The sequence below is a fragment of the Mustelus asterias genome, chromosome 8 (assembly GCF_964213995.1).
Source record: "Mustelus asterias chromosome 8, sMusAst1.hap1.1, whole genome shotgun sequence".
Lineage (NCBI taxonomy): Eukaryota > Metazoa > Chordata > Chondrichthyes > Carcharhiniformes > Triakidae > Mustelus > Mustelus asterias.
Window position 1 is genome coordinate 18,045,458 of NC_135808.1, and position 24,543 is coordinate 18,070,000.

Sequence of the window (24,543 nt, forward strand, 5' to 3'; positions counted from 1 at the left end):
TAATCTTACCCTAGTCACTCTTTTACTCCTGACATACCTATAGAAAGCTTTAGGGTTTTCCTTGATCCTACCTGACAAAGACTTCTCATGTCCCCTCCTGGCTCTTCTTAACTCTTTCTTTAGGTCCTTCCTGGCTAACTTGTAACTCTCAAGTGCCCTAACTGAGCCTTCACGTCTCATCTTTACATAAGTCTCCTTCTTCCTCTTCACAAGAGATTCAACCTCTTTAGTAAACCATGGTTTCCCTCACACGACTGCTTCCTCCCTGCCTGACAGGTACATATTTATTGAGGACGCGTAGTAGCTGTTCCTTGAACAAGCTCCACATTACAATTGTGCCCATCCCCTGCAGTTTCCTTCCCCAACCTATGCTTACTTCATAAGTAAGAAGGGGAGAGGGGTTGGGGGCATTGTTTTTTCTTTTGGGGGCCTCTCTGGCCCTTATGGGAGGCACAGAGAGTGGGTAAAGAGGGAAGGGATGGGGGGGGGGTGGATTCTCTCCCCAGATGTTGGGGGGGTCAGAAAGAAAATGACAGAGGCTGGGGTGTGGCCCCTGGTTTCAGAGAGGGGGAGGTTGGGGACATTAAGGGGCAATGGTGCAAAAAAAATAATATCCCTCTCCCTTGATGGGTTGACTCATTGTAGACACATAATCTTCTTCACTGATTGGTTGGAGAGCTCACTTCCGGAAGGGGGAGGAAGGACTCACTTACCCCGGAAGTAGATGATCGGGGAGACCCGAAGCAGGGTGTGCTGGAGCTGTGGGGCCTGGAAGAGGAGCTGTTTTTTGGCAAAATTTGTTTTCCTGTCTCCTTCCTTTATTGGTCGGTGAAGGGAGTGGGCGGCCGACATGTCGAAGTTTACTTTTTCTCTTTTTCTTTGGCTGACGCAGACCCGATGGGCTGAATGGCCTCTTTCCTCTCTGTAACCTTTCTGTGATTCTAAATCCTTTGCACTCTATCCAATGCCTCACATCCTTCTATAATGGGGTTTCCAGAATTGTACATGGCGTCCCAAGTGTGGTCTAACCTTGGTTCAATTGGTGTAGTTTTTCAATTCTCTCTCTCTCCCTCTCTCGAGCACCCAGTCTGTAGCTTGTTTTAATCATAGAATCCCTACAGTGCAGAAGGAGGCCATTCAGCCCATCGAGTCTCCACTGACCACAATCCCACCCAGGCCCTATCCCGATAACTCCATGCATTTACCCTTCCTAGTCCCCCTGACACTAAGGATCAATTTAGCATGGCCAATCTAGCTAACCTGCATATCTTTGGACTGTGGGAGGAAACCGGAGCACCCGGAGGAAACCCACACAGACACGGGGAGAATGTGTAGACTCCACACAGACAGTCACCCAAGCCAGGAATCGAACCCGGGTCCCTGACGCTGTGAGGCAGCAGTGCTAACCACTGTGCCACCATTAACTTTAACTATGGATTTATTAACCAGTGTCACTACTTTCAAGTGTCTTGTCTATTTGTACTCCTTTCGCAAGATCTTCCACTGCATTTAGGTTTTTATTTTTCAAATAAGGCGGCACCTTCTAATTTTCCTGACCAAAATGTGCAACCTCTCAGTTAGTTAACTGGTTTTGAAATTCATTTGACAATTCTGTTCCCATCTTGCAAGTTTTTTTTTTAATGTCATCTTGTACTTTGCTTCCATTACCGCCTTCCTATCCATTTGTTTGAAGTCACCTGCAAGCCTCCAGAAGCGAAATTGTTAACACAGATGCTGGACAGCGGTGGTACCAGCACTGAATCATTGAGGGACACCCCTCCTGACACCCTGGAAAAACTATCTTCTTACCCCAACTCTCCACTTGTTTTTCTCTCTCAAAACCAACTAGTCGTCCATTTTGCTACTAGGGCTCTGACCCCGCACGCATCACCTTATCTTATTCTTTGATCTGTGTTGCCTCATCTTTTCAGGATACATCTACTCTCTCTGTCATTGCTTCAAAAGAAAATTGAACGTGTTTTCTCTGGCAAGAATTTCCCTTTTGAAATCCAAGCCAACCGTTCATGATTGTATTGTCCCTTTTAATAGGAATTCCATTGGATTTCTTGCCATCGATATTAAGCAGCCGACTCTCTCGTTTCCCCATGAGAGCAGTTTGAAAGGTACCTGTAAGAGGAGTCTCCCTGACAATATTTATCCTTCCACTGACATCACTTATTTAAAAAATTAATTCATGGAATGTGGGCATCACTGGCAGAGCCATCCCGAATTGCCCTTGATCCGTGAGTGGCTCGCTCAGATGGAGTGAAATAGAATCTGAGAGCAGTACAGCACAGAGGGAGGCCATTCAGCCCATCGAGTTGGGGCCAGCTCTCTCAACGCTGTACCACTTCCCGGACTCTTCCCACATATCTCTGTGATTTATCTTTTAAAAGTTTATTTATTAGTCACAAGTAGGCTTACATTAACGTTGTAATTAACTTACTGTGAAAACCCCCTAGTCATCACACTCCGGCGCCAGTTCGGGTGCACTGAGGGAGAATTTAGCATGGCCAATGCACCTAACCAGCACATTTTTCGGATTATGGGAGGAAACCCACGCAGACACGGGGAGAATGTGCAAACCCCACACAGACAGTGACCTGAGGCCAGGAATTAAACGCAGGTCCCTGGCACTGAGGTAGCAGTGCTAACCACTTTTTCGCTTTTCCCCCTTGGAGAAGTCATCACTTTGTGATGTGTATTAACAATGTCGCCCAACTGGGTCTGTGGGTGCGGGCAGCAATCCCCACCCACCCAATCATTTAAGAGTCAGCCCCATTGCAGTGGGGCTGGAGTCACATGTAGGACAGACCGGGTAAGGGCAGCAGATTTCCTTCCCTAAAGGGACATAAGTGAACCAGATGGGTTTTTTATGACAATGGATGACAGTTGTCATTCCTGAGACCAGCTTTCAATTCCAGATTTATTCATTGGATTCAAATTCCAGCCATGAACCCGTGTCCCTGGATTATTAGTTCAGCAACATTACCACTGCGCCACCATCTCCCCACTGCTAATTTACGACAGTGACTTAAAAGACAAAAGTACTTCATTGCCTGTAGACATAGCAGGTCTTAGATTTTGTTTTAAGTGCTGAGGGCGATCACCTCTGTGCTGTGTGTGAGGGCAGCCAGCTTCAGCTGGAGTTCCCACAGCAGTCACGGTCCAGAGACTGTTGTGCTCCGTTCATCCTCCAAGTTAATGTGTAAAGGAGTTGGACTTTTGGCCCTGCGTCCACTGACCAGGACATGAAGTTTAGCCAATTGCAAACGCACCAGTCATCGGTTGGCGTGGACTTTGCTTGGCTGAGTCAGACTGCACCTGGGCAAAGTACCGCACTGGGTCGGTAGCAGATAGAGTCTGTGCACCATTCCCAGGGCCATTGCCTTTTTGTTTGTTGTTGTTGCTGACAATCTGATGACTTGGTAGAAAGTGGCCTGATGCAACTCTCCAAGGCCGTGAACTGTACCACTTGTGGCTTTTGACCACCTTTAAAACGATGCCCATCAGTCAGTGGAATCGGCAGCAGGGAACCCAGGTAACTTGCTCCTTTCAGATTTTGCTCACAGGAGATGAATCATTCAGCCTGTCAGGACCAATTCTTCCCCTCCTGCACCCTGGCACTGTTTACTGGTAAGCAGGGTGTCTGCTCCCCAGGGCTTCTGGCGGCTGCTGTGTGGGAACAAACTTAAAGAAGGAGTGACTACTCCTTCTCTCTTCTTTCTCTCTCTCTTCTCTCTCTCTCCCCTCTCTCTCCCCTTCTCTCTCTCCTCCCCTTCTCTCTCCCTTCTCTCTCCCTCCCCTTCTCTCTCCCTCCCCTTCTCTCTCCCTCCCTCTCCCTCCCCCTCCCTTCTCTCTCCCTCCCCTTCTCTCTCCCTCCCTTCTCTCCCCTCCCCTTCTCTCTCCCTCCCCCTCTCCCCTCCCCTTCTCTCTCCCTCCCCTTCTCTCTCCCTCCCTCTCTCTCTCCCCTTCCTCCTCTCTCCTCCCCTTCTCTCCCTCCCCTCTCTCTCTCCCTCCCCTTCTCTCTCCCTCCCCTTCTCTCTCCCTCCCCTCCTCCCTCCCTCCCCTTCTCTCTCCCTCCCCTTCTCTCCCTCCCCTTCTCTCCTCCTCCCTCTCTCTCCCTCCCCTTCTCTCTCCCTCCCCTTCTCTCTCCCTCCCCTTCTCTCTCCCTCCCCTTCTCTCTCTTTCCCCCCTTCTCTCTCTTTCCCCCCTTCTCTCTCTTTCCCCCCCTTCTCTCTCTTTCCCCCCTTCTCTCTTTCCCCCCTTCTCTCTCTTTCCCCCCCTTCTCTCTCTTTCCCCCCCTTCTCTCTCTTTCCCCCCTTCTCTCTCTTTCCCCCCCTTCTCTCTCTTTCCCCCCTTCTCTCTCTTTCCCCCCCTTCTCTCTCTTTCCCCCCCTTCTCTCTCTTCCCCCCCTTCTCTCTCTTCCCCCCCTTCTCTCTCTTCCCCCCCTTCTCTCTCTTTCCCCCCCTTCTCTCTCTTTCCCCCCCTTCTCTCTCTTTCCCCCCCTTCTCTCTCTTTCCCCCCCTTCTCTCTCTTTCCCCCCCTTCTCTCTCTTTCCCCCCCTTCTCTCTCTTTCCCCCCTTCTCTCTCTTTCCCCCCCTTCTCTCTCTTTCCCCCCCTTCTCTCTCTTTCCCCCCCTTCTCTCTCTTTCCCCCCCTTCTCTCTCTTTCCCCCCCTTCTCTCTCTTTCCCCCCCTTCTCTCTCTTTCCCCCCCTTCTCTCTCTTTCCCCCCTTCTCTCTCTTTCCCCCCCTTCTCTCTCTTTCCCCCCCTTCTCTCTCTTTCCCCCCTTCTCTCTCTTTCCCCCCCTTCTCTCTCTTTCCCCCCCTTCTCTCTCTTTCCCCCCCTTCTCTCTCTTTCCCCCCCTTCTCTCTCTTTCCCCCCCTTCTCTCTCTTTCCCCCCCTTCTCTCTCTTTCCCCCCCTTCTCTCTCTTTCCCCCCCTTCTCTCTCTTTCCCCCCCTTCTCTCTCTTTCCCCCCCTTCTCTCTCTTTCCCCCCCTTCTCTCTCTTTCCCCCCCTTCTCTCTCTTTCCCCCCCTTCTCTCTCTTTCCCCCCCTTCTCTCTCTTTCCCCCCCTTCTCTCTCTTTCCCCCCCTTCTCTCTCTTTCCCCCCCTTCTCTCTCTTTCCCCCCCTTCTCTCTCTTTCCCCCCCTTCTCTCTCTTTCCCCCCCTTCTCTCTCACTCTCTCTCTCTCTTGTTCAGATCCTCAGGCTTAGGTCTCCCCTCCCTCCTCCGAGCAAGCCCCAGGACCTGTATGGAACAGAACAAAGAACAGTACAGCACAGGAAACAGGCCCTTCGGCCCTCCAAGCCTGTGCCGCTCATTGGTCCAACTAGACCATTTGTTTGCATCCCTCCATTCCCAGACTGCTCATGTGACTATCCAGGTAAGTCTTAAACGATGTCAGCATGTCTGCCTCCACCACCCTACTTGGCAGCACATTCCAGGCCCCCACCCTCTGTGTAAAAACCATCCCTCTGATATCTGAGTTATACCTCGCCCCTCTCACCTTGAGCCCGTGACCCCTCGTGATCGTCACCTCCGACCTGGGAAAAAGCTTCCCACTGTTCACCCTATCTATCCCCTTCATAATCTTGTACATCTCTATTAGATCTCCCCTCATTCTCCGTCTTTCCAGGGAGAACAAGCCCTGTTTACGCAATCTCTCCTCATAGCTAAGACAACATACCAGGCAACAGGAATGCATAACAGGAACGATTTGGGCAGTGTTGGGACGGTGGCTGCACATCGTGGGACTCGGGGTGGGGAGTGAAATAGAATCTGAGAATAGTATAACACAGAAGGAGGCCACTCAGCCTGTTCAGTCTGGGTCAGTTCTCTTGAGGCTGTGCCTGGGTATTAAAAAACCTCCAACCTGGTCTCTGAGCCGTGGGCAGCAGCCCACACCCACATCCCCTCCTAACTGTACCATCCCCAACCCCCCCCCCCCCCCCCCCACCACAAAGCCCCCCACCCAAGCTATCCAACCCATGGGATCTGGGCTCTGCCTTTCCTCACTGCATCTTCCTGGCTGGACAATCGTAAAATCCTGCCCGAGGCCAACGGAGATTTCCGTTCTGCGAGGCTCACCCACCCCGAGTCCAGGGCGGGCGAGGTGGTAAAGATCCGGCCTGTGTCACAGGTGGGGTAGCGCAGTCTCTGCTGAGCATGTTGATCTGATCGTCACCGCACTGCTGTGTGCGTCTGTGTGCCAAACCATAAATGGCGATGGTCTGAAGTGAACGTGAGACCCGTCTTGTCTTTTGGCCTCTTGCTCTGCGTCACGTGCCGGTAGGGAGAACGTTAGCGTTCACAGGGCCACTGCAGGTGTCCCTGACGGCTGTTGTCCTCCCTTTCTCTCTCCCAGGGAAGCGGATGGGCAGCACAGCCACTTGCTGTGAGAGGGCGATCAAAATTCAGAGCATCCCACCGTGTCCGGCTGTGGCTCTGGGCTGCTCTCGGTCAATGGCTCACGTGAAGCATGTTTCACTGGAATGCTGCCAGGGCCTAAAGGGTTACATTGCAAGGGCAGCTTACGCAGCCTGTGATTCTATTCCCTGCAACGTGGTACATTATGGGATGGTATAATTAAGGTGTTTAACATAATTAAAGGATTTGATAGGGAGGATAAAGAGAGAAACACTTGAAGGAGTCTAGGTCAAGGAGGGGAGAAGAGAAAGTTAAGAGGAGAATTGATCGAGGTATTCGAAATCATGAGAGACCTGGACCTGTAGATAGTTCCCTGTTCCCATACATGAAGGGATTGTGAACCGAGAGAGAAGGACGCTCTTGTTCTCGAGGGAGTGCAGCGAAGGTTTACCAGGCTGATTCCGGGGATGGCGGGACTGATGTATGAGGAGATTGACGAGGTTAGGATTGTTTTCGCTGAAGTTCAGAAGAATGAGGAGGGATCTTATAGAGGCTTATAAAATTCTAACAGGGTTAGACAGGGTAGATGCAGGGAGGATGTTCCCAATGGTGGGGGAGTCCAGAACCAGGGGTCACAGTCTGAGGATTCAGGGTAGACCTTTTAGGGCGGATTTGAGACATTTCTTCACCCAAAGAGTGTGGAATTCATTACCACAGGAAGTAGTTGATGCTAAAACATTGAATGTATTCAAGAAGCGGCTGGATACTTGTGACGAATGGGATCAAAGGTTATGGGGAGAAAGCAGGTTTAGACTATTGAGTTGGACGATCAGCCATGATTGTGATGAATGGTGGAACAGGCTCGAAGGGCTGAATGGCCTCCTCCTGCTCCGATCTTCTATGTCTCTACGAGAAAGCAGATTTAAAGTAATTGGTAAAAGGAGCAAAAATGATCAGAGGAAATATTTTTTTACACAGCGAGTGGTTAGGGTCTGGAATGCACTGCCCGATCGTACGGAGGAGGAACATTCAATTGATTCATTGAAAAGGGAATCTGAAAAGGAAAGGAAAATGTACAGGAAGAAGACGGGGAAATGGCAGTGAGCGAGTTGCTCTCATTCGAAGAGCCAGTACAGCCATGATGGGCCGAATGGCTTCCTTCAGCACTATAACAATTCTGTAATTCTGTTCAAGGCTGAAGTCAGGTAGCACCTCTTCACACAGAGGGCAGTAGAAACCTGGAACTCTATATCCCCGCAAAATGCAGTGGAGGTTAGGGGGTTAATTGGAAATGTCCAGACTGAGATTTTATAGATTGTATTTTTTGTGGTGGGTGAGGATATATTAAAGTGGTTAGCACTGCTGCCTCACAGCGCCAGGAACCCGGGTTCAATTCCGGCCTCGGGTCACTGTCTGCGTGGAGTTTGCACGTTCTCCCCATGCCTGCGTGGGTTTCCTCCGGGTGCTCTGGTTTCCTCCCACACCCCAAAGATGTGCAGATTAGGTTGATTGACGATGTTAAATCATCTCTTGAGTGTCCCAAGATGGATAGGTTTGGGCAATTAGCGGGGTAAATATGAAGGGTTACGGGGATAGGACCTCGGTAGGATGTTCTTTCAGGGAGTTGGTGTAGACTTGATGGGCTGAATGGCCTCTTTCTGCAGTGTATGGTAATGAAAATGAAGTTTAAGATGTAGACTAGGCGTGAATGACGGGTGGAATAGGCTGACTGGTCTCCTGCCACTCCGAGGAACTCCTCAGAAACATCTAGTCACACAATGGTCCCACTATATTACAATGGATGTGTACAATGACCACTAGCAGTCAGAGCAGCTAAGAACATATGGTTGCCATTTGGTCCCTTATGCTGTTACCAGCTCATCCACTAGAGCGATTGAGTCCACAATAGCTCTTTTCTTTGACCCCTCTCGGATTATTATCTCCAAGACAATCGTGGCATTTAAAAGGGAATTCAGTCACCTCTTCTCAAATGCAATGAGCGACTTTTGAGTTTGACAGTCGCTTGGAATGTATTCCAGGCCCATTTAACCCATTTCAGTTCCTCCTGCCTTCTTTCCCCACCTGCCTTCTTTCCCCTCCTTCCTTTTTCCCCCTCCTTCTTTTTTCCCCCTCCTTCCTTTTTCCCCCTCCTGGCTTTTTCCCCCTCCTGACTTTTTCCCCCTCCTGCCTTTTCTCCCCCTCCTGCCTTTTCTCCCCCTCCTGCCTTTTCTCCCCCTCCGGCCTTTTCTCCCCCTCCGGCCTTTTCTCCCCCTCCGGCCTTTTCTCCCCCTCCGGCCTTTTCTCCCCCTCCGGCCTTTTCTCCCCCTCCGGCCTTTTCTCCCCCTCCGGCCTTTTCTCCCCCTCCGGCCTTTTCTCCCCCTCCGGCCTTTTCTCCCCCTCCGGCCTGCTTTGCCCTCTGTCTGTCCTCTACCTTGTTGTTGATTGCAAGAATAGATGCCAGTCAGCCACCACTGCCTCACCCGCTGTGCCCATCCAGAATATGCGGGCCTTAAACTGTGGGTAGGGGCAATTGTACAAGCCTGATCCTGCTCTCACCCTGTGCCACCCACTTTCTGGGAGTGGGGGGGGAGCGACTGGATTGAGGTCAGGCCAAGACTCCTTAGGCAGCACCTACCAAACTCACGACCGCCACTGCCTAGAAGGACAAGGGCAGCAGGCACCTGGGAACACCACCATCTGCAAGTTCCAATCCAAGCCACTCACCAACCTGACTCGGAAATATATCGGCCGTTCCTTCACTGTCGTTGGGTCAAAATCCTGGAACTGCCCCCCTCCCCACCATCCCCCCCCCCCCAACAGCACTGTGGGTGTCCCTACACCTCAGGGGACTGCAGCAGTTGAAGAAGGCAGCTCACCACCACCTTCTCAAGGGGCAATAAATGCTGGCCAAGCCATGAATGAATTTTTTTTTAAAAAAGCATAAACCTAGAGTGTCTTGAGTTACACCCTCTACGGGTTTACAGATTTAGCTCCTGGAGATTACGGCCACAGTTTCACACAGCCCCTCATGTTCTCGCAGTCCTGCCCTGGGAAGGCTGGTTTACCCCGTCCATTCTGCAACTGCGCAGTTAGTGGCAGAGGGAGTGGTCTAAAACTGCGGGGGAAGGGGATCCTCATCCTCATGTTCAAATCCCTCCGTCGCCCCCATCCCCGTCCCATCTCTGCGACCTGCAGTCCCTATAGCCCTCTGAGAACACTGCACTCCTCCAGTCCCGGCCTCTTCACTCATGCCCTACTTCCTTCAGCAGTCCAGGGCTCGGGCTCTGGAAGCATTTCTATGGAAGTCTTCGCCTCCCTCTCCTGCTTTAAGACTCGGTTTTAAGGCTGCCCCTCTGACCAAGCTTTCGGTGACCTGCCCTCACACACAGACTTGGGGATGGGAGGGGGACTTGTGTTTCTATAGCGCCTTCCACAGGGCATTCCAATGCATTGCACAGCCAGGGAAGCACCAAGTGTTGTAATGTGGGAGACAAGGCAGCCAATTTGCGCACAGCAAGATCCCACATAGAGCAACGATGGGCACCGTATGTTACTCTGTGATTCCCCCCTCCTGTGAAACACCTTGTGTTAAACCCCTGAGGTCCAGTCAGTGAACAAGGAGAGCAGGTGTCAGTATTTACCTCAGATATAGATTTATAAAAGTATAGTTTATTTCTTATTCACAAGTTGGCTTCCATTAACACGGCAATGAAGTTACTGTGAAAATCCCCTAGTTGCCACACCCCGGCGCCTGTTCGGGTACACTGAGGGGGAATTTAGCATTTAGGCCAATACATCTAACCAGCACATCTTTCACACTGTGGGAGGAAACCGGAGCACCCGGAGGAAACCCACGCAGACACGGGGAAACGTACAGACTCCGCACAGACAGTGACCCAAGCCAGGAATCGAACCCGGGTCCCTGGCACTGTAAGGCAGCGGTGCTAACCACTGCACCACCCCCAAGCCAAACGTTAGTGTACAGCTCCTAACTCTGACCATAAAAATGCTGCCAATGAGTGTCATAAACGCATACACACACATATAAACATACAAATTAGCAGCAGGAGTCGGCCACTCGGCCCCTCGAGCCTGCTGCACCATTCTATAAGATTGCAGCTGATCTGATTGTAACCTCAGTCCCACATTGCTGCCGACCCCCTGATAACCTTTCACCCCCTCGTTAATCAAGAATCTACCTCACTCTGCCTTAAAAATAGTCAAAGACTGCCTTTTGAGGAAGGTGTACAGGTTAGGTTGATTGGCCATGCTAAATTGAACCCAGTGTCAGGAGGATTAGCGGGGGAAATGGGGGTTACGGGAATAGGGCCTGGGTGGGATTGTGGTCGGTACAGACCCGATGGGCCGAATGACCTCCTTCTGTACTGCAGGGATTCTATGATTCTAAGAGAGTTCCAGAGACTCACGACATCTGAGGGAAAATAATTCTCCTCATCTCCGTTTTAAATGGGCGACCCGCTTATTTTTAAACAGTGACTCCTTAAATTCTCCAACAAGAGGTAACATCCTCTCCACACCCACCCTGTCCAGACCCCTCACGATCTTGCATGTTTCGATCAAATCACCTCCGACTCTAAGCTTCAGTGGACACAAGTCCAGCCTGTCCTGATAAGACAGCCCACCCATTCCAGGTATTAGTCGAATAAACCTTCTCTGAACTGCTTCCGAGTGTGTCTCATTATTCTTTTAATAAAACACGGTGGCACAGTGGTTAGCACTACTGCCTCACAGCACTGGGGACCCGGGTTCGATTCCCGGCTTGGGTCACTGTCTGTGCGGAGTCTGCACGTTCTCCCCGTGTCTGCGTGGGTTTCCTCCGGGTGCTCCGGTTTCCTCCCACAGTCCGAAAGACGTGCTGGTTAGGTGCATTGGCAATGTAAAATTCTCCCTCGGTGTACCCGAACAGGCGCTGGGGTGTGGCGACTAGGGGATTTTCACAGTAACTTCATTGCAGTGTTAATGTAAACCTAATTGTGACACTAATAAATAAACTGAAAGAATAGTCAGTAAATTAAGTAAATGGGGCGGGGGGAGAGCCGGGAGCCCCTGGTGAGACAAATGTGACTCTTCATATGAGCTCAAATATTCATCCAATCAGTACCCTCCACCCGTATAAACTTTTAAATTGTACAATTCACACGTTGGGAAAGGTGCTGTGTAAATGCAAATTGTTGTTGTTGTCGGGGATGGTTTGTGCAATGGGTTTTGTGGGGGGGGGTGAGAAACCGGGGAAATGCTCGCAGGGAGGAGAATGGGTGCACGGAGGTAGCGGGCGGGAGCTGGAGATGCTGATGTACCGTGCCCCTTTGCCGGGCTGATCTGCTCGCCAGCCAGACAGGGAGTGGTAAACTGTGCTCACACAAAAGTTGTTTGACAGCACAAGGTCTGACGTCAAAGAAGTTAAAGCACAGAGTCCGGAGCTGCTGCTTCCACGCAGCCACCACCCCCCCCACCCCACTCCCCACCCTCCACCCACCCTCCCCGAACCTCCTGCCTGCTTTCCAAAAGTTTCAGTGCTCTCTGCTGGCTGGGCAAGCTTTCAGATCAGCTGGAGCAGGGAATGAGGAGGAAGCCGAGATCGCTGGATTGTGAACGAGTTGGCAGCCCAGTATGTAAAGTTGCACTTCCTCTAAAAAGAAGAGGGTGGTGCAGATACATGAATGTGTATCAGTCAGCTTTTTAAACAGCCTAATCAGCCCCCTGTCCTCCCTGTGTGTCCATGTTCTGTGAGACGTGTTCCATTTGTGATGCTAATGTAAAGGTTTGTCCTTTGGGGCAGATCTTTTCAAATCTAATTATTTCCCTTCTTGCTCTCTGGTGGTTACTGCCCTTTGACACATCGCTTAGAAAGCAAGGTGGGGCCAAGGGGAACAGGAACCAGAGACTCCCCGTAGCCATAGGTAACCGCGCACTGCAATGGGTGTCGGTGCCGCTGGGCCAGAGGAGGTCAGGGCTCTTCCTCCCGATCGCCGTGCGCCGAGACCTGCTCGAAGTTAGCCAGTACGGAGGGGGCACGAACAGGGATTACTCTCTTGTGCGATGCCACCCACAGTTGAATAGGCGTGAGCCGCTCTACTCTCCAGCACCGAGCCTGCAGCTGTCACACCCTCTTGCCAGTGAAACGGGGGGGGGCAGAGGGGAGGGGAGGCGGGGGGGGGGGTGGTGTTTGGGATGGCAACCTGTCGCTGTTGCCGTTTCTGATGTTTCAGAAGCATCGGTTGGGCTGTGTCTAGAGATTGTGTTGGGGTGTATGGGATGATGTGGGGTGTGTGGGTGGGTGTTGGGGGGGCGGTGGGTGGGGGCAACGAGGTCGGGGAAGGGTGGAAGCAGCGCGAGCGATTCTGCGCTGATCCCACTCTGTTGTATGTTCCCTCGATGGACTGGACTCTCGTTACAGTCTGGCAGTGTCCCTGACCAAAGGGCGGCACCCTTTCAGAGAAAGACTTGCATTGATGTAGCAACTTTACACAAACTCGGTGGGGGGCAATGTAAAATGCTTTACAGCCAATGGAATACTTTTTGAAGAGTGGTGACTGTGGTAATTGAAAAATGCGGCAGCCAGCGAGTGCACAGCAAGATCCCACAACTCCAGAGTTGGGGCTTGAACCCAGCAGCCTGTGCTGGTTCGGAGATGGGGGTGCTTCCCCCCCTCACTGAGCCGCGGGAAAGCGTAGTCTTTAACCTGGTTGGTTCACCCGATGTGGAGTGAAAGCTCGGGACGATTTTGTCCGTCATTTGGATTCCTCCTCTGATGTGTCGCCAAATCCAGCCTTGGCTCCTCCTGCATTGAAAGGGATACGTAGGTCGGTGTTGAAATGCACACAGTGAGAGCAGGACAAAATCTCAGGTCTCCACATTCATGATGCTTGGCAATTGTTTGTTCAGCAACGTTTTTCCTCCCGTGCTCTTTCCCAGGCACCCGGGAAGGAATAGGTTTGTCCCAGCTCAGTGCTGGCTGCTCAGCTATATCCTGGTCCTGGATTCAGCCTTCCCTCTGTAGCCTGGCTTATATCGTCGTCCTATTGAAGGAGGCACTTGCCAATCTCCTTTTATCAGGCCATTGGAGGTAATCTAATACCTGTGAACAGAAGCTACTTGCTTCACAAGAGCAGGTTCTGTGGGTTAGTAGTTTGCCAGATGGTAAAATAATCTCCCTCAGACTCCAGCATCAGTTTCAGTTCCTCCTTTCTCGCTTATCTCTCCTTTCCCCTCGATGTAATTAGATCTTAAACTGGTTGCATTTCCCTAGAAACCAGTTCAAATAGTTTTGGTGTGTGCGTGTGTGATTTACCGATTTCAGTTCTCTCTCTCCTCGTGCGCTCCCACGCTGTTATGCTGTTTGTGGCTCTGTGTGTGTGTGTAAATCTCGCTGGGCATGTTTTTGATTGTGTGTGTGCAAGTGTGTGTCGCTAGATGTGTTTTTGGTCAGTGAGTATGTGCACGAACCTAGGAATATTTTTAATTCCATGTGCCTGGCGTCGTTGGGTATCTTTTTAGTTTATTTATCGATGTGAGTGTACCTAGGTGTGCGTGTGTGGCGCTGTGTGTGTGTGTGGCGCTGTGTGTGTGTGTGTGGCGCTGTGTGTGTGTGTGTGGCGCTGTGTGTGTGTGTGTAGCGCTGTGTGTGTGTGTGTAGCGCTGTGTGTGTGTGTGTAGCGCTGTGTGTGTGTGTGTAGCGCTGTGTGTGTGTGTGTAGCGCTGTGTGTGTGTGTGTAGCGCTGTGTGTGTGTAGCGCTGTGTGTGTGTGTGTAGCGCTGTGTGTGTGTGTGTAGCGCTGTGTGTGTGTGTGTAGCGCTGTGTGTGTGTAGCGCTGTGTGTGTGTAGCGCTGTGTGTGTGTAGCGCTGTGTGTGTGTAGCGCTGTGTGTGTGTGTAGCGCTGTGTGTGTGTGTGTAGCGCTGTGTGTGTGTGTGTAGCGCTGTGTGTGTGTGTGTAGCGCTGTGTGTGTGTAGCGCTGTGTGTGTGTGTAGCGCTGTGTGTGTGTGTAGCGCTGTGTGTGTGTGTAGCGCTGTGTGTGTGTGTGTAGCGCTGTGTGTGTGTGTGTAGCGCTGTGTGTGTGTGTGTAGCGCTGTGTGTGTGTGTGTAGCGCTGTGTGTGTGTGTGTAGCGCTGTGTGTGTGTGTGTAGCGCTGTGTGTGTGTGTGTAGCGCTGTGTGTGTGTGTGTAGCGCTGTGTGTGTGTGTGTAGCGCTGTGTGTGTGTGTGTAGCGCTGTGTGTGTGTGTAGCGCTGTGTGTGTGTGTGTGTAGCGCTGTGTGTGTGTGTGTAGCGCTGTGTGTGTGTGTGTAGCGCTGTGTGTGTGTGTGTAGCGCTGTGTGTGTGTGTAGCGCTGTGTGTGTGTGTAGCGCTGTGTGTGTGTGTGTAGCGCTGTGTGTGTGTGTGTAGCGCTGTGTGTGTGTGTGTAGCGCTGTGTGTGTGTGTGTAGCGCTGTGTGTGTGTGTGTAGCGCTGTGTGTGTGTGTGTGTAGCGCTGTGTGTGTGTGTGTAGCGCTGTGTGTGTGTGTGTAGCGCTGTGTGTGTGTGTGTGTGTAGCGCTGTGTGTGTGTGTGTGTAGCGCTGTGTGTGTGTGTGTGTGTAGCGCTGTGTGTAGCGCTGTGTGTGTGTGTGTGGCGCTGTGTGTGTGGCGCTGTGTGTGTGTGTGGCGCTGTGTGTGTGTGTGGCGCTGTGTGTGTGTGTGGCGCTGTGTGTGTGTGTGGCGCTGTGTGTGTGTGTGGCGCTGTGTGTGTGTGTGGCGCTGTGTGTGTGTGTGGCGCTGTGTGTGTGTGTGGCGCTGTGTGTGTGTGTGGCGCTGTGTGTGTGTGGCGCTGTGTGTGTGTGTGGCGCTGTGTGTGTGTGTGGCGCTGTGTGTGTGTGTGGCGCTGTGTGTGTGGCGCTGTGTGTGTGTGGCGCTGTGTGTGTGTGTGGCGCTGTGTGTGTGTGTGGCGCTGTGTGTGTGTGTGGCGCTGTGTGTGTGTGGCGCTGTGTGTGTGTGTGGCGCTGTGTGTGTGTGTGGCGCTGTGTGTGTGTGTGGCGCTGTGTGTGTGTGTGGCACTGTGTGTGTGTGGCGCTGTGTGTGTGTGTGTGGCGCTGTGTGTGTGTGTGGCGCTGTGTGTGTGTGTGGCGCTGTGTGTGTGTGTGGCGCTGTGTGTGTGTGTGGCGCTGTGTGTGTGTGTGGCGCTGTGTGTGTGTGTGGCGCTGTGTGTGTGTGTGGCGCTGTGTGTGTGTGTGGCGCTGTGTGTGTGTGTGGCGCTGTGTGTGTGTGTGGCGCTGTGTGTGTGTGTGGCGCTGTGTGTGTGTGTGGCGCTGTGTGTGTGTGTGGCGCTGTGTGTGTGTGTGGCGCTGTGTGTGTGTGTGGCGCTGTGTGTGTGTGTGGCGCTGTGTGTGTGTGTGGCGCTGTGTGTGTGTGTGGCGCTGTGTGTGTGTGTGGCGCTGTGTGTGTGTGTGGCGCTGTGTGTGTGTGTGGCGCTGTGTGTGTGTGTGGCGCTGTGTGTGTGTGTGGCGCTGTGTGTGTGTGTGGCGCTGTGTGTGTGTGTGGCGCTGTGTGTGTGTGTGGCGCTGTGTGTGTGTGTGGCGCTGTGTGTGTGTGTGGCGCTGTGTGTGTGTGTGGCGCTGTGTGTGTGTGTGTGGCGCTGTGTGTGTGTGTGTGGCGCTGTGTGTGTGTGTGTGGCGCTGTGTGTGTGTGTGTGTGGCGCTGTGTGTGTGTGTGTGTGGCGCTGTGTGTGTGTGTGTGTGGCGCTGTGTGTGTGTGTGTGTGGCGCTGTGTGTGTGTGTGTGTGGCGCTGTGTGTGTGTGTGTGGCGCTGTGTGTGTGTGTGTGTGTGGCGCTGTGTGTGTGTGGCGCTGTGTGTGTGTGGGTGTGTGTGTGTGTGTGGCGCTGTGTGTGTGTGTGGCGCTGTGTGTGTGTGTGTGTGGCGCGCTGTGTGTGTGTGTGTGGCGCGCTGTGTGTGTGTGTGGCGCGCTGTGTGTGTGTGTGGCGCGCTGTGTGTGTGTGTGGCGCGCTGTGTGTGTGTGTGGCGCGCTGTGTGTGTGTGTGGCGCGCTGTGTGTGTGTGTGTGGCGCGCTGTGTGTGTGTGTGTGGCGCGCTGTGTGTGTGTGTGTGGCGCGCTGTGTGTGTGTGTGTGGCGCGCTGTGTGTGTGTGTGTGGCGCGCTGTGTGTGTGTGTGTGGCGCGCTGTGTGTGTGTGTGTGGCGCGCTGTGTGTGTGTGTGTGGCGCGCTGTGTGTGTGTGTGTGGCGCGCTGTGTGTGTGTGTGGCGCGCTGTGTGTGTGTGTGGCGCGCTGTGTGTGTGTGTGGCGCGCTGTGTGTGTGTGTGGCGCGCTGTGTGTGTGTGTGTGGCGCGCTGTGTGTGTGTGTGTGGCGCGCTGTGTGTGTGTGTGTGGCGCGCTGTGTGTGTGCCAGGCACTGGATGTGTTTTAGGTTCTGTATTGGTATGTGTGGGGCACTGGGTGTTTTTATGTATGTGTGTGTGTGGGGCACTGGGTGTGTGTGTGGCACTGGGGGTGTGTGTGTGGCACTGGGGGTGTGTGTGTGGCACTGGGGGTGTGTGTGTGGCACTGGGGGTGTGTGTGTGGCACTGGGGGTGTGTGTGTGGCACTGGGGGTGTGTGTGTGGCACTGGGTGTGTGTGTGTGTGTGTGGCACTGGGTGTGTGTGTGTGGCACTGGGTGTGTGTGGCACTGGGTGTGTGTGGCACTGGGTGTGTGTGGCACTGGGTGTGTGTGTCTGGGTGTGTGGCACTGTGTCTGGGTGTGTGTGTGACACTGGGTGTGTGTGTGGATGGCTGTGGCACTGGGTGTGCGTGTATGTGGCACTGGGTGGGTGTGTGTGTGTGTGGATGGGTGTGGCACTGGGTGTGTGTGTGGGGCACTGGGTGGGTGTGTGTGTGTGGCACTGGGTGGGTGTGTGTGTGTGTGGATGGGTGTGGCACTGGGTGTGTGTGTGTGGGGCACTGGGTGGGTGTCTGTGTGGCACTGGGTGGGTGGGTGTGTGTGTGGCACTGGGTGGGTGGGTGTGGCACTGGGTGTGTTTTAGGTTCTATGCATTGATTCCTGTCTCTGGGAATGTTTTTGGTCTTGTGTCTGTATTCCGCTTCTAATCGCCTCGTGATGCTCCACGGTTCAGAACATTTGGCACAGTCTGTCACGGAACACTGCTACTGAGGATTGGCTGTTGGGACCAGAGCTTCTCTGCAGCAAGACAGTGGCCACTGTGGGCTGTGATTGTGTTTTAGACTCTAGTGCCAGTTATATTCCCTCGGTTTAGCCTTGTTGAAAGTGTTGAGTTGCGTTCTTGCAGCACCTTTCATGACCTCCAGTTCCTCCAAAGTATTTTATGGCCAACTAAGTAGTTTTATGGATGTGAGGGAATGGGCGGCACAGCAGTGGCACTGTTGTCTTGCAGCATCAGGGACCCGGTTTGGGTCACTGTCTGTGTGGAGTCTGCGCATTTCTTCCTGTTTCTCCGTGGGTTTCCTCCGGGTGCTCCAGTTTCTTCCAACTGTCCAAAGGTGTGTTGGCCGTGCTGCATTGCCCCTTGGTGTCCCAGGATGCGTAGGTTAGAGGGGTTAGCAGGGTAAATATGTGGGGTTACGAGGATAGGGCCTGGGTGGGATTGTTGTCAGTGCAGGCTCGATGGGCCGAATGGCCTCTTTCTGCACTGTAGGGAATCTATGATTCTAAAATGTAGTCAGTATTGTTATGTAGGAAATATGGCAGCAAGCAGAGCAAACTCCCTCAAACAGCAATAACCACCATTAATCTATCTTACTGATGTTGGTTAAGGGATAGATTTCGGACACTGAACTGGGGAGCACTCTTCAAAATAGCGCTGTGTCCAGGTGTCAGTGGGAGAGCATTTTGGGGGGTAAGTGATCATTGTATCATAAGGTTTAAGGCTGGACATGGAACAATCCCAAGCAAGAATAATTAACTGGAGAAAAGCCAATTTCAATGGGGTAAGAAAGGATCTGGGCTGAATAAATTGGTGCCAAAGGGTTGCAGCAAGAATGCTAGCTGAACAAGGGGCTTTGAAAGTTTTAAAGTTTATTCATTCGTGTCACAAGTAGGCTTACATTAACACTGCAATGAAATTAGAGAGCGTGTGCCACCGTGCCACCCAAAACCCATGGTTTTAGGTTGAACGTGTCCAGAAAATCTCACCCTCTGTATCTAAAGGTGATTCATTTTGGTAGGACTAATTTAAATGCGGATTACAGGGTCAAAGGTTGGGTTCTGAAGACTGTGGAGGAACAGAGAGATCTTGGGGTCCATATCCACAGATCTCTAAAGGTGGCCACTCAAGTGGATAGAGCTGTGAAGAAGGCATATAGTGTGTTAGCTTTTATTAACAGGGGGTTGGAGTTCAAGAGTCGTGGGGTTATGCTACAACTGTACAGGACCTTGGTGAGACCACATTTGGAATATTGTGTGCAGTTCTGGTCACCTCACTATAAGAAGGATGTGGAAGCGCTGGAAAGATTGCAGAGGAGATTTACCAGGATGCTGCCTGGTTTGGAGGGTAGGTCTTATGAGGAAAGGTTGAGGGAGCTAGGGCTGTTCTCTCTGGAGCGGAGGAGGCTGAGGGGAGACTTAATAGAGGTTTATAAAATGATGAAGGGGATAGATAGAGTGAACGTTCAAAGACTATTTCCTCGGGTGGATGGAGCTATTACAAGGGGGCATAACTATAGGGTTCGTGGTGGGAGATATAGGAAGGATATCAGAGGTAGGTTCTTTACGCAGAGAGTGGTTGGGGTGTGGAATGGACTGCCTACAGTGATAGTGGAGTCAGACACTTTAGGAACATTTAAGCGGTTATTGGATAGGCACATGGAGCACACCAGGATGATAGGGAGTGGAATAGCTTGATCGTGGTTTCAGATAAAGCTCGGCACAACATCGTGGGCCGAAGGGCCTGTTCTGTGCTGTACTGTTCTATGTTTCTATGTTCTAAATGCGCGTAGCTTTCATAACAAAGTAAATAGAATCTCTACAGTGCGGAAGGAGCTCATTCGGTCCATCAAGTCTGCAGCAACCCTCTGACAGAGCACCTTACCCAGGACCACCCACCGCCCTATCCCCGTAACCCTGCACATTTACTATGGCTAATCCACATAACCTACACACCTTTGGACCCTAAGGAGCAATTTAGGATAAAGCATACAAGAAAAATATTGGGTACTTGTTAAAAAAGGGACAGCAATTATCATGGTGATTTTAATTTACATATAAACGTTTAAAAAATCAGACTGCTAGTAGTGACCCAATGAGGAGTTTATAGAAAGCTTTCAAGATAGTTTCTTAGAGCAGTATGTTCTGGAACCAACCAGAGAGCAGGTTATATTAGACTTGATATTGTATAACGTGGCAGGATTAATTAATGACCTCAGATAAAGGCACCCCTAGCAGAGACCACAGTATGATTGAATTTTGTATCCAATTTGAAAGGGAGAAAAGTGGGTCTAAGACTAGTAGTTTAAACTTAAACAAGAGCAACTATGTGGGCATGAAAGCTGAGCTTGCTGAAGTGAACTGGGATACTGGGCTAAGGGGTAAATCAGTAGGCAAGCAGTGACAGACATTTAAGGGATTTCAGAATAAGTATATTCCGACTATAAAGAGAGGACCCACCATCCGTGGTTAACTAAAGAAGTTAAGGAAGGCACCAGATTTAAGGAAATAGCATATAAGTGCACAAAAAGTGGCATGTCAGATGATTGGACAGAATATAAAGCATAGCAGAGAATGATGAAAGGGTTACTCTAATTTCTTCTCCCGATTTGTGTGTGGAAGCTAGCACAAAATGTAAAAACGGAGAGCAAGAGTTTCTACAGGTATTCAAACAGGAAAAAGGGTAAGTAAAATGAGTGTTGGTCCTTTAGAGAGTAACAATGGGGAGTTAATAGGTAATAAGGAAGTGGCGGATGTAATAACCAAATATTTTGCATCTCTTCACTGGAGAGGATACAAAAACATTCCAGTAAAAGCTATGAATCAAGAGGTGAAAGGAAGATTTGATTTGATTTATTATTGTCACTTATTATTATACAGTGAAAAGTATTGTTCCTTGCGCGCTATACAGATAAAGCATAGCGTTCATAGAGAGGAGAGAGTGCAGAATGTAGTGTTACAACCATAGCTCGGGTGCAGAGAAAGATCAACTTAGTGCGAGGTAGGTCCATTCAAAAGTCCAATGGCAGCAGGGAAGAAGCTGTTCTTGAGTCGGTTGGTACGTGACCTCAGACTTTTGTATCTTTTTCCCGACGGAAGAAGGAGGAAGAGATTATGTCTGGGGTACGTGGGATCCTTAATTATGCTGGCTGCTTTTTCGAGGCAGCGGGAAGTGTAGACAGAGTCAATGGATGGGAGGCTGGTTTGCGTGATGGATTGGGCTACATTCACGACCTTTAATAGTTTCTTGTGGTCTTGGGCAGAGCAAGAGCCATACCAAGCTGTGATACAACTAGAAAGAATGTTTTCTATGGTGCATCTGTAAAAGTTGGTGAGAGTTGTAGCGGACATGCCAAATTTCCTTAGTCTTCTGAGAAAGTAGAGGCGTTGGTGGGCTTTCTTAATTATAGTGTTGGCATGGGGGGACCAGGACGTGTTGTTGGTGATCTGGACACCTAAAAACTTGAAGCTCTCGACCATTTCTACTTTGTCCCCACTCAGGTTGTGGTACTGAGCAAACTGATGGAGCTGAGGGTTTATCCGGGTTCATTAGGACCCGAATAAACCCTAGGGTCTTAAAAGAGGTGGCTAATGAGGTAGTAGATGCGTTGGTGTTAATTTTCCAAAGTTCGTTAGATTCTGGAGAGGTTCCATCTGATTGAAAACTATGAAATATAACCCCTGTATTCAAGAAGGGAAGGGGGCAGGAAACTAGAGGCTAATTAACTTGACATCTCTCATGGGTAATGTGTTAGAATCAATCGTTAAGGAGGTTATAGTTGGGCACTTAGAGAAAAGCAAGGTGATCAGGAAGAGTCAACATGATTTTGTAAAAGGGAAAACATGTTTAACCAATTTATTGGCGTTCTTTGAAGGAGCATCATGCACTGTGGATAAAGGGGAGCCTGAAAAACTGATGTATTTGGATTTCCAGAAGACATTTTATAAGGGGCCACAGCAAAGTTAATTGCAGAAAATAAAATAACATAGGGTTAGGTTAGGTTAGGTTGGGTGCATTGACCCAAACAGGCGCCAGAGTGTGGCGACTAGGGGAATTTCACAGTAACTTCATTGCAGTGTTAATGTAAGCCTTACTTGTGACGAATAAATAAACTTTAAAGTTTTTTAACTTTAGCATGAAAAATAGATTAACTGGCTGGTAGAAAACTGAGAGTATGCACAAATGGGTCTTTTTTTTCTCATTGGCGGAATATAACGAGTGGAGTCCTGCAGGGGTCTGTGCTGGGGCCTCAATGTTTTACAATATTTATTGATGAATTAGTTGAGGGGAGTGAAGGTATTGTAGCTAACATTGCAGATGACACAAAGATCAGGGGGAAAGTGAAGAGGACATAAGGAGCTTGCAAAAGGATACAGGCTATGTTGAGTGAATGGGCAAATGGAGTATAATGCGGGATAATGTGAAGTTCTTCATTTTAGCAGGAAGAATTAAAAAGCAGAATGTTACTTAAATGGAGAACAACTGCAGAATGCTGAGGTCATGAGGTTTACAGCATAGAAACAGGCCCTTTGGCCCAACTTGTCCATGCCGTCCAGTTTTTACCATTAAGCTTGTCCCAATTGCCCATATTTGGCCCATATCCCTCTATACCCATCTTACCCATGTAATTGTTTAAATGCTTTTCAAAAGCCAAAATTGTACCCGCCTCTACCACTGCCTCTGGCAGCTTGTTCCAGACACTCACCACCCTCTGAGTGAAAAAATTGCCCCTCTGGACCCTTTTGTATCTCTCCCCCTCACCTTAAACCTATGCCCTTTTGTTTTCAACTCCCCTACCTTTGGGAAAAGATGTTGACTATCTAGCTGATCTATGCCCCTCATTATTTTATAGACTATTTTATTTTAAGATCACCCCTCAGCCTTCTACACTCCAGGGAAAAAGGTAGAGGAATCTAGGTGTTCTTGTGCATGAGTCACAAAAAGCTAATGCAGGTACGGCAAGTAATTAAGAAGACTAATGAAATGCTATCCTTCGTTACGAGTGGAAATGAACATAAAAGTAAGGATGTTATGCTTCAGTTATACAGGGCATTGGTGAGACCACATCACGAATACTGTATATAGTTTTGGTCTCCCTATTTAAGGAAGGGTATAAATGTGTTGGAGGGGGGTTCAGAGGAGGATTACTAGACTGATACCTGGAATGAGCGGGTTGTCTTATGAGGAAAGGTTGCACAGACTGGGCTTGTTTCCACTGGAGTTTAGAAGAGTGAGGGGGTGACTTGATTGAAGTGTAAGATCCTGAACGATTTTGACAAGATGGAGGTGGAAAGGATGTTTCCTCTTGTGGGTGAGTCCAGAACCAGGGGAACTGTTTTAAAATTGGGGTCACCCTTTTAGGACAGAGATGAAGAGAATTATTTTCTCTTAGTGTTGTGCGACTTTGGAACTCTGCCACAGAAGGCAGTGGAGGTGGGGTCACTGAATATTTTTAAGACGGAGGTAGATGGAATCTTGTTAGGCAAGGAGATCAAATTTTGTCAGGGATGGATGGGAATGTAGAACTGGAAACTCAAACAGATCAGCCACGACCTTATCAAATGGCAGAGCTGGCTTGAGGGGCTGAATGGCCTACTCCTTTTTCATATGTAAGTCAGTCAGGAGTGTGATGGGATACTCTCCACTCACCCGAATAACACTCAAGAAGCTGAACACCATCCAGGAAAAAGCAGCCTACTTGATGGCACCCAATCCACCACTTTCAGCATTCACTCCCTACAGCCCCTTCCAAATCCACGATCTCTACCACCGAGAAGGAAAAGGATAGCGTCCACACGGGAACATCACCTGGAGCTTCTCCTTCCTGTCACCTACCATCCTGACCTGGAAGTATACTGCCGTTCCTTCACTGTCAATGGGTCCAAATTTTGAAGCTCCCTCACTCACAGAACTGAGTATTTGTTACACTCTGTATGATTCAAGAACGAGGCTCATCATCACCTTTGCAATAACAGTTAGGGATGGGCAGCACCCTCCCCTGCCCCCATCCCATGAAAGGATTAAAAGAAACTCCTTTAGCTCCCCAAGATCTCCGCACTCCTCGAATTCCAGCCTCTTGAGCATCCCCGATTTTAATCATTCCACCATTGTGCCTTCAGCTACCTGGACCCTAAACTCTCTCATTCCCTCCGTGTACCTCTGCCTCGCAACCTCACTCCCCTCATTTAAGACGCAACTTAAAACATAGGCTCTCTGACCAATTTGATCTAATATTTGGGAACCAAATGTAACATTTCCAAGTTTGCTGATGACACAGAACTGGGCAGAATTATGAGGAGGATGCAAAGAAGCTTCAAGGTGATTGAGGCAAGTTGAGTAAGTGGGCAAACACACGGCAGATGCAGTACAACATGACTAAATGTGAAGTTATACACTTTGGTGTGAAAAACAGAAAGGAAGAGTGTTATTTAGATGCTGATATATTGGGAAGTGTGGATGACAAAGGGATCTGGGTGTCCTTGTACACCAGTCAATGATAGTGGAGAGGTGGGTGCAGCAAGCAGTTAGGAAGGCAAATGCTATGTTGGCCTCATTGCAAGGGGATGAGTTCAGAAGTAGGGATGTCTTGCTGCATTTATACAGGGCCTTGGTGAGACCACACCTGGAGCGTTGTGTGCAGTTTTTGGTGTCCCTACCTAAGAAAGGGTACTCTTGCCATAGAGGGAGTGCCGGGGAGGTTCACTGGGCTGATACCAGGGTTGGTGGGACTGAGGAGAGATTGGTTCGACAGGGTCTAAATTCCCTGGAGTTTCGAAGGATGAGAGGAGATCTGATTGAAAAATATAAAATTCTAACAGAGCTGGACAGACTGGGTGCAGGGGGGATGCTTCCCTGGTTGGGGAATCTAGAACCAGGGGTCACAGTCTCAGGATACGGGGGAGACCATTTAGGACTGCGATGAGGAAACGTTTCTTCACTCGGAGGGTGGCGAATCTGTGGAATTTTCTACCACAGAAGGCCAGGGAGGCCAAGTCACTGAATGTATTCAACAAA

General features: G+C 50.4%; 1 protein-coding gene across 2 annotated transcripts in view; it reads left to right on the top strand.

The window, feature by feature from the left end:
* Window positions 1-24,543, top strand: part of LOC144496891 (alpha-1,3-mannosyl-glycoprotein 2-beta-N-acetylglucosaminyltransferase-like) — a 54,104-nt gene that overhangs the window by 13,891 nt on the left and 15,670 nt on the right. Inside the window, exon 1 of one of the 2 annotated variants that reach the window (XM_078217490.1) lies at window positions 11,940-11,998. The exons of the other annotated variant lie outside the window; for it this stretch is intronic. The gene's annotated coding sequence lies outside the window, so the exon portion shown is untranslated. Of the gene's footprint in view, window positions 1-11,939; window positions 11,999-24,543 lie in introns of those variants that run through there. 2 annotated transcript variants of the gene reach the window in all.